General features: G+C 44.1%; 1 protein-coding gene across 1 annotated transcript in view; it reads right to left on the reverse strand.

Moving 5' to 3' along the window:
- PDZD2 (PDZ domain containing 2) overlaps window positions 1–12,543 on the reverse strand; it is a 188,858-nt gene that overhangs the window by 175,402 nt on the left and 913 nt on the right. The gene's annotated exons all lie outside the window — the stretch shown is intronic.

Consider the following 12,543-nt stretch of genomic DNA (forward strand, 5'->3'; position numbering starts at 1 on the left):
TATTTACCTCAAAGCCTTTTACACACTCAGGGGCAGCATCACCAGCCTCCTCCCAAGCCTTTTGGTGACCTACTCCAGCCTGCATGGAGAGTTCCATCTGCCCACTGGATGCCCAGGGGGAAGAGAACTACAGCAACTAGGCAACTACCAGAGCTGACTCGGCACACAGCTCAAAATAAACACATCCCCCAGAAAGTGAAGACGGGCATTGCAGGAGGCCAAAGGAAAGTTTGTTTCCCTCCTGCAGTCCTGGCTGAAGGAGGACTTTTAGGTCTCACCAGGTAGAGACCACTCATATATATTTTGTCACAGGGTCTTGGAGGGGAATAGGAAGTAGAGCGACTAGGGTGCAAAAGACAATCACAGGTGACTCTTATCTGTAGCCAAAATATTTTTGGGGGGCAGGGGGGTATTTGTTTGGAACACACATAGGCATGATCCAGCACCCTTCAAAATCAGTGGAATCTGTTCATTGCCTTCAATAGTCACTAGATCAGAGCCAGAATCTCTGAACTGCCTTAGTTTTAGTTTTAAAGGTCCCTCTCCCAACCCCCATTTTTTCATTCTAGCCTCCCTTCCAGTGAGCTTCTCCTCCGCCTTTTGATGGCTCCAGGCTTCCCATCCCCCTGTCCCTGGAGAGGGAAGGCAATCATTGTACCAGCTGTCCCATGGCACTTTACAGAACGGACATGAGACAGAAGATTGGACTCAATGTTGTTCAGTCAGAAAGCTAACAACCAAGAAGGGAAATAAGAGGCAGGGGCAATAGAGATTTGGAAAGTGATGTAGTGTTGATGAGCCAGGGATAGACAGTATGTTCCAGCAACAGGGGAGAAGGCTCTCATCTCAAGAGTAGAGCGACCGTGCAAGGAGAGGAGGGGGAGGGAAGCCAGATGTTATGTGACCAGAGAGAATGGAGATGGGGAGCACAGCAAACCCAGGCTCCCCTTCACAAAGCAAAGAAGGCAAACAAGTTCTATGATCTCTGCCGGCTCTGGGGATTTGCGACCTTCCGCGTAAGTCCTTTACTCTTGAAGGAGGATTTTGGAGAAAGCTCATTTCTTCCTGCAAATTATTTCTCAACATGTTTAGCTAGTCTGCCTCTATCTTTCCTGGAGACTTAAAGAGAGACTTAAACAATGCACAAATATGTTCCAGTCCTACTAGCTTCTGAAGGGGCTTAACATCCATCATCACAGTGCTTTGGGGAAGTCCCACAGTGCACCTGGGGCTCTGCGCACCAATGTTTGGAGTTTAAATCCTCTCGGGGGAATGATCTACTGCGTCTGAGGAGTATTAGCACCATGTAGTGCAGATTATTTCTCATTTTGCACAGATCCATCGCACACTGAGCGGCTCTAACAATACAAATTCAATTTGAAAAGAATAGCACAAGCCAAGGTTTTCTTGGGCTCTTGATTCATTTATCTTCAGCGCACAACTGCCGGGGGCTACCAAAGCATTTCGAGCTGCACACTCGTGCTAAGCAGGCCCAGGTCCCATAACTGGAGCCACTGTGGTTTGATAATCGTACATATAATGAAGACAAAAGCAATCTACAGCAGCTTGGGTTTTTAGGTTAGTCGAGTGAGATTTAATCCCTTCAATTTTATGAGGAGAAGCCACTGTTTTAGGCTTTGGAGAAAACAATGTTCTGAACTCAGTGATGTGCTGTAAGTATTTTAACAGGAAGTTCCCATAAGAATTTTGCCTGTTGTCCTGGGGCGAGAGGTCAGGAAACGTATTCATTTATTTTCACATTAAAACAAAAATATTTTCTCATACACATAACCAAGGAAAGAACACTGGGCAAGCAAACGTCTCTTAAACTGCACTTTGTTGAAAGTGTTTATACTTTGTTCCTGAAAAAAAAATATACTGAATCCATTTACAGTAAAGCACAGTGATCCGCTTGTCGAATTTCAAGTGTTTGGTGGCATCTGGAGTACTTTTCTCTGGAGCATTTTTTTTTTAAATTGGCAGTGGGTACAATCTAATTTATTCCACAAGGCAAAAAGGAGAATGACAACAGCTATCAGACAGGATGATCCTATCAGGCAGTGAAATCATCCCAACTTCCCCTAATTTTTTTCACTTTATAAATTGTGTGTATGCATCTATGTGTAGTAGAATATATAAGGAAATTCTAATGACTGAGCCTACTAATGAACATCTGGGCCAAGAAATTTATTTCTGTGATTTCTGAAAACAGAAGTATTTCAACCACTGCCCCAAATGAATCATCATTTTAAACTCTTGTGGCTGTCCAAAGACTGTTTTCCCCATTGGTGGCTGTGGCAGACAGTGATTACGGCAAAACACTTATTGCACTGCCAGCGTCTCACCACAACGTGGCAGAAAGCCGTGCCTTTGTGATAAAATGCAGAATAATCAGAGCACTTCCCTCTGAAATAAGACAGGTCACATTTTTGTAATGAAGTCCCCCCCACCCACACTGATAAATAGGCTGCTCTTGAAATCTAGAACTTTCAAAAAATGTTTTTTCAAAATGTTTCGGGGTGGGGGGATTTCACTTTTCTTTCCTCTCTCTTCCTTCCCCCCGCGTTTTTAGTGGCAATGGGGAAGAAGGAAGGGAAAGGAGAAAAAGGAGAAGTAGAAGAGCAAGGGGGGACAAAAACAAAGATCTTTAATAAAAATGTTCATGAAAAATTACAAATACACAAAAAAATTCGTTTTGAAAAATGCAGAGCAAAAATGACCAAAATTTTCAAAGTATTTTGCAAATTTTCCTCCTGATTTTTTGACCAATTCTACTCAGAAAGGTTTTGGATCTACCTTCTCCATTCCAATCCACACAGCAGATGTACTGGCGTCTATTTTGCCCTCTCTCTGTGTACAGAGCTCCAGAAGAGATATATGCTCCGGAAGACCACTAGCTCATGGAGTGCAAAAGAGAATTTAGCTCTTGGATATAACGCATACAATACCAGAAGCAACTGCAAGAAGATAGAACCTCACTAACTCACACTAATGACTGAGAAGCCCATTGCAACTCAACAGTTGTGACAAGTTAGCAAACAAAATCTACCTATTACTCCTGAAGGAATTCTGCACCAAAAATTAAAAATTCTATGCACAATTTTAAAATTCTGCATATTTTATTTATCAAAATAACACAATATAAATCATGCCAGTTTCAATTATTTTGGTAATTTATTTCAAAATACCTGTCAGCAAGTATGTCTGTAACAATACAGACAACAACAAAAAGAGATTCAGGAAATGTTTTTTGACAAATAGATTCCTTTCTAAGCAGATTAACACAGAATGTGATGCATCTTTGTTAACAGTTATCGTCTGTTTCAGTGACATTAAATATTTAATTTAAACAAAATCATTATACAAAAATATGTTATACAAAAGTACTGTAACAACCCAGCCTAAGAGAGCACGAGCATCCTTAAAGACTGTTTTGTGTGTCTGTCAGTCATGGCTTGTCCAAGTTCAAGCTTCTATGTGTATTGTAAGGTTTTTGGGTCACGTCACTGAAGCAGGAGGGAGGGTTGGTGAGTTAGCAGTAGTTTAGTTGTAGAGTAACAGGTGGTTAGCATGGGGAAGGGAGACCCAGGATAGAGTGTGCGTGTCGGTGAGAGTGTCTGTGTAGGGTTGGGTTGGATACATGGTTCGCCAGCCAACACCCCTTTGTCTCTGGAGGTGGTATATATACCCCCATGCCAGGCGCAGGCAGGAGTGCCGGGGAGGGGTGCAGTCCTAGGTGGGAGAGGAAAGGGTGAGTTTAGGCTCATATACGCGCAAAGACATTACATGTATACGAAACTAATACACTTGAAACACAAAAAAGTCAGGAAAAAAGCATTTTCATGGAAATCACAAATTCTGCATGAAAAAATAAAATTCTGCCGGGAACATTAATTCTGTGCAAATTCTACACTGCGCAGTGGTGCAGAATTCCAGCAGGAGTAATAATGTATTTTGTTCATTTCAACAGGGGTCATTTGGCTCTAATTCTAAGTCTCTAGAAGTTCAACACATTATCACACTACTGAGAAGTGGGGAGAGAAAGCCTGGATTGAGTTTTATCAAGTTTGCATATTTAACATGTGCAAGATTCTATTCAAAATAATACTGATCAGTTTAATGAGAAAAGCTCCACAACCCATCACAGCTAAAAACACCATTGAATATAAAATACAGTAGCAGTATGGGTAAGATCCTGGCCCTACTAAAGTCAGTGGCGGGGTTGCCATTGTCTTCAGTGGGGCCAGTACTTTACCCTAGATAGTTAGGCTTGAAGCTATTTCCCCATTACAAGTCTGACTTGTAATCATCGGGGACCCAACTTCTTTGAAAAGAAACCAATTCCCCTGCAATTTCATATGCCACGTCTCATCCCATGGTAAAATTCTTTGGGGAAATTCGAGGGATGAGGGGTGTGAAGAACAGAAAAATATTTTTCCAAGTCATGGTTGTTAAAATTATCCTGGGTTTGTGGGTGATAGAAAACTGACTGGATCCCTTAACTGTACATTTCCAGGCATTGTAACATTTTTATGTTTTAGGAGGTGTAGAATTTTTATAAAGCAATGTAACGTCATTTTGGGGTGGTGGGTGGACTCCTTTGAAATACAGTTTTAACTGTAACTTACTTGTTTTCTCCTTTCCTTTCCCTCTTTTAGTTGAGGGAAGCTTTTCAGCTTTGATATTAAAACTAAAAAGATGACAAGTCTAGTCATTCAAAAGTATTGGTGGTGTGATTTGCAATTAAATATATCAAATTGGTGGGTGTTCATTACCAAATATTTCTTTGGTATCCTCCTGGGGCTTCCTAACTGACATGATCACACACAGAGAAATGAAGATTTAATCTCTCATTTGCTAGAGTATTTATGGCCTCTTACTGGGAAAAAATAGCCCAAAATTGGAGGAATGGTTCAAAAAAATGAGGGCGTTTTTGTTATGGAAGAATACATCAAGCAAATAGCTTGCAAAACAGAGGACAAATAGCTACTTAAAAGTTTTGGTTACCATTTATTCATTGCTCAAAGTGCATTTGTCTGCAATAAACATCTCACCTCTCCAATTATATTTTTAAATATTAATGTTTGACAGACACACTGGTTTAATAAACAGGACCCGAGTTAGTATTTTCACTGAGTTAAATAAGATCTTGAGAAACAACACACAGTAGGCGATGTAAAGTCGTTCACTCTGTAATATGGTAGCATTCTGACAATTAGAGAGATTTGATGATACTGCACAATATTTCTCTAAACAGAAAGATACGCTCAGCAAAAAAAAAAAAAAGAAAAAAAAAGAAAAAAAGCTCAGAGATGTTTAACAGTTTATTTCTGTTGTTTCCATGACAATGATTTGTAAACTTGTTAAAACTTCCCAAATAAATAATTACTATAAAAACAAAACTAAAGCCAGACTTGGCATTCTGAAAGCAAAATGGCAAAAGTAGTTACACAAGCACTAAGGGCCTGATCCTTGGAGATGATGCATGCTTCCCCTCAAGATGCTGACTGACTTCAACTCCCATTGACTCCACTAGGAGCTCAGGGTGTTCAGGGCCTTGCAGGAGATGTTCAGCCCTCACAGATTCAGGCCCTAAAGAAGCACAGTCCACAGACGTGATTATGCCAACACTGGATGAATGAGGCAGAAGTAATAGGCTGCTATTTAAAGGGCAGACACGATCATTGATGGGAAAGGAAATGCAGAAAGAGTACATGGATGGTTTGATAACCACTTTACAAGCAGATAAGTCTGCTTGAGTAGGAAAAAGGGCCCTCTAACTTCTGTAGATTGTCAATTGTCTTTTGTGACACATTTTGTAAATGGCATGGAACAAAATTATCTAAAGAGTGACTACGTCCCTTCCCTACCTCCTGCCCCTAGTCCCCGCCTTCCCTTTTTTGCCTATTTGTATGGGTCTTTTTAAAAAAACAAAACAAAAACGATTGTTACCCCCACCCTAACATGTTATGTCTGTATATTGTCTGGTCTTGCAGCTTCAACAAGTTGTGAAGTTGCATAATTGTGTAATTTTATTGGCTATCTGGTGAAATGTATGGTATTTGGTAATCTATACAAGCTGTCAGTCTTTTTTGTATTTTTATTGTTTGTTTCTTTATGAAAAGTTATTTAAAAAAAGAAAGAAAAGAAATACAGTGACTATATACACCGAAGAGTGCCTTATGTAGACTGCAATGTGATCATTCCCTGTATAGGCAACAAGGGTGCATTTCTGGTACACATGTTCCAGAGCAATAACTGCAAACTAAAATTAAACCCAATTCTCACTCACTCAAGCCCAGGCTAACCTTGGCATGAGCCACAAACAGAATTTTAACTCTATGAATCATGCATGTACTATGCAAACTGAGTCACGCATCAAAGCACAGAATTAATGCCCCTTCACATCAAACAAGGATGTTGCCCTTAATAAGCAAGAGAATTCCAACACAGTGGCTAACACTGAGAAGCACAGAGGCAGCCCTGCCTATCCCTGCTGAGAATCTCCATTACTACAGGCCCCTTCAGATTCAGTGAAACCTGAAGAACCAGCAGGAACAGGCTCTGCTACTATAGCAGTAACATAGAAACACTGAGTGGTACAATTTTGAAATAAACCTAATAAGTCTGCAAAGAGTCCACAAGTTGACTCCCTCTTTCACTCCACCATATTTATTAACTGCATCTTACAATGGTGGGCAGCAGTCATCACTGTTTTGAGATCTCTGAGAAACCTCCAGCTTTTAAAGGGTGCTGAACATGATTTACAAGGTGGTACCTACAAAGTCCTGCTTTAGGAGTGCCATTTGCTACTCAGGGCTTGTCTACACTTACCGGGGGATTGACAAGTAGCAATCGATGCATTGGCGGTCGATTTAGTACTCTCTGTCGACTCCTGTACACCACCGGATCAAGAAGAGTAGGGGGAGTCAACGGACATTGCGTGGTGTGGACCCCCACGGTAAGTAGATCTAAGCTAGGTCGATTTGAGTTACGCTAGTCACGTAACTCAAATTGACGTAGCTTTGATTGAATTTCGCCTGTAGTGTAAATAAGGCCTCAGAGGATGAATCCAAGCATTCACAACAGCATCAGAAGTGAAAAAGTCCCATAAGGCCCTGAAAGTTTGTTCCATTCGTATCACATTCGTCAAACAATGGCAATGATTCAGGGGCAGATCAGACCAGGGTGATGAAAATGTCCAGGTCTGTCTGCTAAATGGCCTATATTTTTCCCTGGTCCAAGAGATCATAGATCATTTTAGGGTAGGATCTCATGAACCAGCAAGAATCAAAACTGCCACACACAAATAAAATCTAGGAATTTCAGCTTCCCAGTGAGGTTTTGCAGGGCTTTTCTATCTCTGGGAGCTAACAGAACATCTGAGCTGGAAAATTAAAAAAAAAAAAGGACAGTATTCTAATTATCGGTAGTCTCCATAGCTTACTGATTTTGCTACAGAGCCTTTAAAAAACAGCACAACTGGAGAATCTCAGGGGTGGAAAAATAAAAACTGACACCTGAAAGTCTCAGACTCCACAAAGCATTACCTTCCTTGGCATGAAAAATAACGTGACGTTATCCCTGACCTCTAGCAACAGTTCACCTTTGATTTAAAGAACAGGTCATTCTGTCTGAGGGGCAAACAACACATCATGGTTCCTCATCCATAGCCTAAGGACTGCTCTTAAGAAATGGCCTGTTTTGCAGGCACAGTAAGGTGATTAGATAGCGTAATACTACCGCTTGTGCACACAAATAATTGCAGAGGCATTTTATTGCAGAGGCTGGGTTCAGGCACCTTTGAAAATCAGATCTGATACTGTGCGAGACACAGCTCCATCTTTCTCACCACCTTATCGCATGCTCTCAATTTGTTTAGCAGACGAGAAGCCTCTTGCTCACAGCAGAATTCGATGACATGGTGGAAAATCACCTCCCACCTTTACGAATACCAGTGGAGCTCAATAGGCGCTGTTACTACTATTGATTGTTTGTATTATGGCAACACCTAGTGGCTACAACTGAAATCAGGGCCCCATTGAGCTAGGTGCTGCCCAAAACACACAGTAAGAGAGAGCTCCTACTCTGAAGGGTTTACAATCATAACAGACAAGACAGACAAAGGGTGGGGGGGAAAAGGACCACTCTTCTAGATGAGAAAGTGAGTCAGAGGGTTTGTCTACACCGGGGGGCAATTCAGCCTAGGGGGTTGTGACTTCTAAAGTGCATTATCATGCTGCCCATTAACTGGTGTAGACCGTGCTGGTGTGCACTAAAGATTCCCTAGTGCGCTTTAAGGTAGCGCTTTACCCCAACCTGTAGAAGAGCCCAGAGAGATTAAATGACCTGTGAGGAATGTGGAAATATTTGTAATATGTTTACAAACTATCTGTATGACTCTGTACCTGTCCACCTGGCATCATAGATGACTAAGGAGGAGCATAAAAATATTGCTTGAGCATGCAGGGATCTAATCAGGAAGGCCAAAGCACAACTGGAGTTGCTAGCAAGGGATGTGAAGGGAAACCACAAGCGTTTCTACAGGTATGTTAGCAACAAAAAGGTGGTCAGGGAAAGTATGGGACCCTTACTGAATGGGGGACGCAACCTATTGACAGATGATATGGAAAAAGCTGAAGCACTCCATGCTTTTTTTGCCTCGGTCTTCACAGACAACGTCAGCTCCCAGACTGATGCATTGGGCAGCACAGCGTGGGGAGGAGGTTAGCAGCCCTCAGTGGTGAAAGAACAGGTTAAGAACTATTTAGAAAAGCTGGACATCCACAAGTCCATGGGGCCGGATGCAATGCATCCGAGAGTGCTGAGGGAATTGGCTGATGTGATTGAAGAGCCATTGACCATTATCTCTGAAAACTCATGGCGACTGGGGGAGGTCCCAGATGATTGGAAAAAGGCAAATATAGTTTCCATCTTTAAAAAAGGGAAGAAGGAGAATGCGGGGAACTACAGACCAGTCAGTCTCACTTCTGTCCCCAGAAAAATCATGGAGCAGGTCCTCAAGGAATCCATTTTGAAGCACGAGGAGAGGAAGGTGATCAGGAACAGCCATCATGGATTCATCAAGGGCAAGTCATGCATGACCAACCTGATTGCCTTCTGTTATAAAATAACTGGCTCTATGGATATGAGGAAAGCAGTGGATGTGATATATCTTGATGTTAGCACAGCATTTGCTAGTATTCTTGACAGCAAGTTAAAGAAGTATGGATTGGATGAATGGACTATAAGGTGGATAGAAAGCTGGCTAGATTGTTGGGCTCAACGGATAGTGATCAATGGCACAATGTCTAGTTGGCAGCCAGTATCAAGCGGGGTGCCCCAGGGGTCAGTCCTGGGTCTGGTTTTGTTCAACATCTTCATTAATGATCTAGATGATGGGATAGATTGCACCCTCAGCAAGTTCACAGATGACACTAAGCTGGGGGGAGAGGTAGATATGCTGGAGGGTAGGGATATGGTCCAGAGTGACCTAGACAAATCATTGGGCCAAAAGAAATCTGATGAGGTTCAACAAAGACAAGTGCAGAGTCCTGCACTTAGAATGGAAGAATCCCATGCACTGCTACAGGCTGGGGACCGACGGACTATGTGGCAGGTCTGTGGAAAAAGACCTGGGGATTACAGTGGATGAGAAGCTGGATAGGAGTCAGCCTTCTTGGCAACAGGGGCACACTGTTAACGGCATATTGGGCTGCATTAGTAGGAGCATTGCCAGCAGATTGAGGGAAGTGATTATTCCCCCTAATCAGCACTGGTGAGGTCACATCTGTAGTACTGCGTCCAGTTTTGGGCCCACCAATACAGAAAGGATGTGGACAAACTGGAGACAGTCCAGCATCAGAAATGATGAGGGGGCTGAGGCACATGATTTATGAGGAGAGGCTGAGGGAAATGGGCTTAGTCAGTCTGCAGAAGAGAAGAGTGAGGTGGGATTCGATAGCAGCCTTCAGCTTCCTGAAGGGAGGTTCCAAAGAGGATGGAGCTCAGCTGTTCTCAGTGGTGGCAGGTGGAGCAATGGTCTCAAGTTGCAGTGGGGGAGGTCTAGGTTGGATATTAGGAAACATTATTTCACTAGGAGGGTGGTGAAGCACTGGAATGGGTTACCCAGGGAGGTGGTGGAATCCCCATCCTTAGAGATTTTTAAGGCCTGTCTTGACAAAGCCCTGGTTGGGATGATTTAGTTGGGGTTTGAGCAGGGGGTTGGACTAGATGACCTCCTGAGGTCTCTTCCAACCCTAATCTTCTATGATTTTATGATCACTACCCCTGGGGGGAAGATTTAATTTTCTCCTTGGGACATGGGAGATTAAGGCTAGGGGCTTGAGACACCTAGTCATAGGCACCAACTCCATGAGTGCTCCAGGGCTGGAGCACCCATGGAAAAAAATTAGCCCCCTCCAGCAGCCAACTCCCCACTCCCCCATCAGTGCCTCCCATCCACCAGTGGCCCCACCAATCAACTCCTCCCACTCCTTCCCAACTTCTCCCACCCACTGTGATCAGCTGTTCTGAGGCATGCAGGAGGCGCTGGGAGAGAGGAGGAAGCGTGAGGATGAGGCATGCTGAGGGGACAGGATGCGGGGGAGGGCTTGGGAGAAGGGGTCAGGTGGGAGTGGGGCCTGGGGTGGAGCAGGGGGTTGAGCACCCTGGGGCCCGGAGGAAGCTGGTGCCTGTGCATCTATTCAGTAGGACTGTCAGGGCTGGGATCACCACATTTGAATGGAAAACCCTACTTAGACAATGGATGCCTCAAAGACCAAAACAGCAAACCCTTCCTAGAGCAAGTTACTTCTCCCAACCACTCCACAGGGAAGCAGAGCAAAAAGACTCTGGCTGGATAACAAAGGCAAGAGGTGTCAAGTGATTGCATCTTACGGTTACTGCTGCCAACCGAGCAGGGACAGCAGGACGAAGAGAGAGAACTGGGATTTGAGGAGAGCATGGATCATGGGCCAGACCTCCCACTAATATGGACTCTGTCTTCAGTTTGTCTTTTCCACGCTATGGACTCTCCAATGCTGTAACCCAGGTGACTGGTAAAAGCTACCTTGTTTTGAAAAGACTGCCTTGCATTACTCCAGATACTCACCGTCTTCTCCTAACAAGGAAAAGCCTTTGGCTAGAGTCTGATCTGGGTTAGGCTTGCCGTTGAGAGGCATGGGCCTGGTCTACACTGGGCGGGGGGTGGGGGTGTCGTCGATCTAAGTTACGCAACTTCAGCTACATGAATAATGCAGCTGAAGTTGACGTACTTAGATCGACTTACCATGGTGTCTTCACCGCGGTGAGTCGACTGCTGCCGCTCCCCCCCTCAACTCCATCTGCGCCTCTCGCGGTGGTGGAGCACAGGAGTCAACGGGAGAACGCTCGGGGGTCAATTTATCGCGTCTAGTCTAGATGCTATAAATCGACCCCCGCTAGATCGATTTGCTGCCCGCTGATCCGGTGGGTAGTGTAGACATACCCATGGTGAAAAACAGGTCATTGCTGGAAACCAAAGGCCCTGTCCAGAAGTCACAGAAGCAGTGTGGTATGTTTTTGTGGAAGCGTGTGCTCTCTTGGGGGCTCTGGCACACCCAAGGGAAATTCCCAGGGACTGTTTAAAGGCTGGGGCATAACCCAGGCTCTGTAAATCCACTCCTTGCTCAAGCTTAGAAGTTTGCAGCAGAGACAGAAATTACAATGGTGGGGAACTTTCCCAAAACTGTAGACAAGGCCAGGAGGAAGTGAGGACTTTTATCACCAAGTGGTAGCAGGAGATGCTCAGCACTTTGCAGGATCACGTCCTTAGAGTGTTACCTCCCTGAGGCTGGGACCTTGTCTTTTAGCTTGTTTGCAAAAAAATACTTTTGTTAGCATGTGGTAAACAATGCATTTTCCAACCAGTGCTAACTGATATTTTCCTCCCCAATGGAGTATGGGAAAATTTCTGTGAAAGTTTTTACTCTCGCCAAGCAGCTCCAGCGACATTACGAATAACAATCCTATTCATTCTCCCCCCATTTGGGATTTTACTTACTAGACCAGATCCTCTGCTGGTATAAATTGACATATCTTCACTGAACTAAATGAAGCTATGCTGGTGCACACAAGCTGAGGATCTGGCCATTTTAGTTTTACAGGTGACTTGTTTGACACTGTGCATCACATTCTAAACCATCCATTGCTGGAGGTAAGCCCTTTTCCTAGAGGGAAGAGATTTTGTGCCCTCTAAAACAAAAATGAGTTTAGCAGCACTGCACTTGTACTTCCCCGTCTTAAACCAGTGAATGAACCTCACCCCTCACCCCTACCACAAGAAACAGGAAGCACCAGCTATTCTGCTACCTTGTGAAGACCTTCTACAGCCTCTAGCATAGAGGTCCCCAAACTGTGGGGCACACCCCTAGGGAGGCACAGAGGAAGGTTGGGATGGGGCTGGGCCAGCCCCTATGTGGGTTGGGGAGGGAGAGACACCCAGCTCCGCCCCCAGCTCTGCTCTGGCTCCCATCCCCAGCCTCTGTGCATCCCTGCACCAGG

This window comes from Mauremys mutica, chromosome 6 (assembly GCF_020497125.1).
Source record: "Mauremys mutica isolate MM-2020 ecotype Southern chromosome 6, ASM2049712v1, whole genome shotgun sequence".
Classification (NCBI taxonomy): Eukaryota; Metazoa; Chordata; order Testudines; family Geoemydidae; genus Mauremys; species Mauremys mutica.